Source organism: Mycteria americana, chromosome 20, assembly GCF_035582795.1.
Source record: "Mycteria americana isolate JAX WOST 10 ecotype Jacksonville Zoo and Gardens chromosome 20, USCA_MyAme_1.0, whole genome shotgun sequence".
NCBI lineage: Eukaryota > Metazoa > Chordata > Aves > Ciconiiformes > Ciconiidae > Mycteria > Mycteria americana.
The window spans coordinates 1,591,199-1,596,103 of record NC_134384.1 but is presented as its reverse complement, the minus strand read 5'-3'; positions in this window follow the sequence as shown (position 1 = coordinate 1,596,103).

The window sequence follows — 4,905 nt, the reverse complement described above, 5'->3', positions numbered from 1 at the left end:
GGGCAGAGCACTGCATGCAAGAACGCTTAATCTCTTGAACCCTGAAACCTCCATTAAGGAAAAAGGATGCTAATTGAGTATAATTTTATAGCTTGAGCATATCAACATTAAGCAATACTTAATGCTGCTGTTGCATTTTTCATTGAAGGATTAACAAATGCCTGAAACACAATTCCCGAAAGCACGTTTGCTATACGGGCAGCTGCTATTACAAATGGAAAAATAAGGCAGAGGGGTGATTTGCTTAGTGATGCCAAGCAGGATCTTGGCACAGGGGAGGGCAGACGCCGGAGGCCCAGTCCGCCCGGCCCCTGCCTTCCCAGAGCTGGGATGAAGCCCCAAACACTCTCCATCGTTACGCCAGGTACGGCCTGCGTGCATCTTGTCAGACGCGTGCAAACGTTGGTGGCAAAAACCTGGAAGGTGGTACGAGACCTGGCGCTGGAAGCACGGGAGCTGCACGGGAAGAGGGAAACTCGGGAAGGTTTTGTCAGGGGTGAGAAATGCTGTCCCATGTTGTAACTTTTTGACGACTCTGCTGATTTCAGGAATAAAACAATCTTTCCTCCATCTAATCTTTTAACTTCCCATTTTAATTAAAACCTGACCAGCAAACCACCTCCTCATCCCAGCGCATGCAGATGAGTTAAAACACCATCTTTGCTAATCGTCATGCTTTCTTTTAAAAGCATTTCAGGAATTTCTAATGAAATTCCAATTCGTGTCCTGAAAACCCTACACCTGCTCTGAAAGCAAATAAAAATTTGAACCAAAAACCAGCTGACCTAGTTTAGGTTTAAATTCAAGTTACCCTGGGAGCTGGTTCCGGAGGGCAGTGCCCTCTGACTCAGCCTACGTAGGCTGCTGCCTCCCTTTGCTCCCTGCTACGGCATCTGCCCGGTGCTGGCTGCTAGCCGGTCCGGGACGCCGGCTGCACGCTGCTCGGAGGCGGCTGGTCCTACGTACTGGCTGCAGCCGGCCAAATGCCAGAGGGCAGCTGATCCGTGCACAGCAATTGCCCCAAATCCCAGTAAAGGTGGGCCCAGCTCTCCTTAGGAGCAACGCACCAGCTGTAGGTTAAAGCTAAAGCAAAGGCTGTCAGTATTTGCCCTTGAGTCAGACTTTTCCTTTTTTCCCCCGCCAGCTCCTTTGCACATCCAGCAGAGTTTCACAGGCCCAGACACACGCAGGGGCGGCACGGGACCCCGCACGGAGTCGCACGGTCCGCGGCTGCCCGCCTCCCACGACACAGCCCTCCCCAGCACACACCCGTACGGGCAGCAAAGCTGGCAGGGTCAGCGGGCTGGGAAGCCTGCCTGCTTTCCACCGGGAGGTTTGATAAAATTATCCTTGCAAAGGAACATCTTTATTTTTGTCATGTCCCCATTTTCTAAAGGAGAAAATATTCCATTAGGAAAGCATCCGGCTGCCATCTGGAGGATTTCGGCTTTTCCAGGCTACGGTGATGGAGCAGGGAGGGGGTCTCTGCGCTCCCGCTGCTGGCAGCCAGCGAGCCCCTCTGCACAGCAACCCTGCCTCCACCTGCAGCCATCCACGGCAGAAAGTTTAAACTAATGGGGTATTTAGAAGCCCTCTTTAAGCCAGGTATGCTCCTTGACACCGCAAGTGGTGGCTGAAATGGAGGTCACGCTATTTTCTGCTCCTGGTTGCCAGCTTGTTCCTCCCCCCACCTGCTGGGATTGAAACAAGGGACTCGCTGTGCATGGGGTTTGATCCTGCCAGGGTAAAATACAAGTGTTTCGCCCCATCTTTGCCCCCCTCCCCAGGCAGCACGTCAGGCTGGAGCGGCTGAGCGCAGCCCCACGTCCCAGACCACACCACAGAGCTTGCGCTTGCCACGGACAAAGTCCAGCAGCGCCCGACCCTTGTCCACGCACGGACGTGTGGAAGATGAGGCAACACATCTTTCCACCTCAGCAGCGCTCCTGCCGAGCCCCACTGAGATGATGCTCTGTCGCATTTTGGGAAACGTCACCGAGAGGCAGAGGTCAGCTCAGCGTTTCGTCTCAGGTTCCTCTCCACGACTCTGCAAAACCCAGAGCCCCAGAGCCAGGGCCCGGGCCGGTGGGAAGGGACCTCCAGTGGCCCTTGAGGCCAAAGTGCCACTCGGCCCGGGGCTGGCCTCCCAGCTAGGTCAGGATGGACCCCCGGACTCACAATTCTTGCACAAAAGCATTGTGTTAATTATGTTTGAATGTCTTCCTCTAAGGTAAATAATATTAAATTTGAAAAAAATATTTGGGTTCAGACAAGAGAACTTGGCCAGGCCTACAACAGGTTGGCTGGAAGAGCATCCGGGTGCGAACCTGCGTGAAACGGGGGCAATATTAGTGCTAAGCACCAGGGTCCCTGCGGCTGTTCCTCTGCAACCTCCTCCTCTCCTCTCCAGGAGGCAGCTGTCGCTCCGAGACACCACAGCAGAGCACAGCCACAGACTGGCCGGGTCACCACGGCCGAGCCGCGCGGCCATCTCACACTCCACATTTACCCGTGTTCACTCTGCGCCCATCGCAGCCCACAGGAAGGCACGCAGCACTTCAGTACAGCAGAAACTGCTGGGGTAATAAAACCAAAGGTTTATAATTTTATTCATTTTTAATAGGGACAGACCCTTAATATGGCTTGCCAGGCTTTGGGGTTTCCTTTTCTTTTTATATCTCTATTTTAGTCAAGTGTTTTTTTGGGGGTACAATGCCTACAGCACACTTGTGCCCAAGCAGACCAACTGTCCCGAAGATTTCTCAGAGCTTCATACGGCGATGCTCTGGCAGCAGGTCCTTATGCCACGGTCGTTTCCCGTCCAGCACCTCTCAGGGCAGCTCTCCCCCCCGAGCCGCAGCACGCACCCGCGGCGTGCCCAGCGCCTGCCGTGCCCCTGCCCAGGACGGGCAGCTGCCCCGGCCCCGCTGCCAGCACGGAGCCGCGCGCCTGCCAAGGGACACAGCCGAAACCGGAGCCGAGCCACCTGCGAGCCCCGCGGCTCAGCAGCCCAGGGAGCGAAGCCCTCTCCAGCCCTTCTGCGGAGCTGGAAAGGCTCGCCGCTCCTCTTCTCAAGCACGTCCACCCACAGCAAGGGCAGAGCTCTCTCTCCCAGTGCTCCCATTCCCGAGAGCACCGCCAAGGTTATCCCGGTGCAAAGCAAGCCACGCCAGCGGGAGGGTTAAATCTGGGCCCCTGCGGGCAGAGCTGCCCCAGAGCAGCAGCGGCTGCAGCGCGGCTTCGCCTGCACCCTCCAAAGCGATTTCAAAGCAGCTTCACCCGTGCTGGTGGCTCCGGTGCTGCGCGCCGGGCGCCGGCCGAGCTCAGCACGTGCAAAGCCGGTGAGCGGAGCATCATCTCCCTGAGCTGCTCTGAGCGGTCACACGTCTCGGCCTTCCCCCGGCCGGCAATATTTAGGTTAAGCCTCAGGTGCTTACGCTGCTTTGCAAATTCAGGCAGAGCTCTTCTTCCAGATGACGTTAAACACATGCAGTTTTCCCAGCTATAAACCTGGTTTAATCAAAGTTGCAATTAAACCTGACAACCTCCTTGTGCAGACTCTCCTAAATAAGATTAGGAACAGCTAAAATTAGTCTAATTTAGTGTTAATCATTAATCCTTTTATCCACTCTTAATCCAATTTAAATGTCCACACAACGAGCTTGCACAGACTTTGTTACCCAAATTTAAAACAAAATTGAATTAAATATTATTTAATTAAATCAACGCAATCTGAGTGTTGCTATAAGAGGCATTTGCCACAGATTATTATCAGCTGCTTGGTTAACCCTCAAAATTATCCTGGACTCTGTGCTCTCCCTACCACTCCAGCTCTTAGTACTCTGGGATTGCATAGACATCTCTCTCCATCTAGATTTAACGAATAAAAAGTACCCTTCCTAGCTCTCAGGTTGGGAAAGAGACTTTCAAATATAAGGTTCAGGAGGCAAAGAAAATCCTGCCTCAAAAAAACCAAAAAAAATCCCCCAAACAAACAAAAAAAACCCCAAAAAACCTTTTTTGAGGCAAAATGTCACGATTCCAACATTTCGCGCTGACCTTTGTTTCTGGGATTGCGTACTGCACAAACATGCTGCTTTCTGGTGTTTGTGCAGGGCCCGAAGAGCTTACGCTGCTCGTCGCTCTGCGGGGCTGGAAGCAGGGCTCGCACCTTGCACCGCCAGGAGCCGGGAGCCTGGCCGTGCAGCCAGCCCTGGCTGGAGGCATGGTGACCTTGAACTTTCCCTGTCTAATTGCTGTCTCCTCTGGCTATCTTTTCCGCAATGGTCATTTTTCAAAGCACTGCAGAAGAGAAAAACATATCTTGAATACAGGAATCAGCTGCAACCTTTGCTGCCAAGTTGGCAGAGAAGATAAGGACCTTTTATTTAAAGAAAAAACCCCAGACACTGCAGAGGGATAGACAAGTCTTTGGCAACTTTTACAGCCAGTCTTGCAATACAGTTTCCTAAGCACATTCAAAACTTGCAAAAAAAAAAAAAAAACCCCAAGTTTTCACTGGCAGCGTTTCCTCGCTGTGAACGCCCTCCTGCCCGGCACGGGTGCTGCGGGGGCAGGAGGGGCGGTGGCGGGGAAAGCCTCCAGCCTCCCTCCGACGACGTGCGGGATGTGAGGAGCGAGGGTGACTCACTGCTCCGCACATGCCCACGGCAGAGCTCAGCAAGGAAGAAGAAAAAAAAAAAAAACCACCCCAACAAATTCAAGCATCACGTCCCTTTGCGAGGCAGGCCGGCCACTGCCCACGCTCCCGCGGTCAGGGAGCCGAGCAGCGCGGGGGCATTAACGCCTGCAGCCCAGGGAGGGCAGGAGAAGAGGGGAGGAAGACAGCATGGTCCTTGCCCGCAGGATTGCAAACGAGAGTTTGGAATTGCGACCCCAACACAA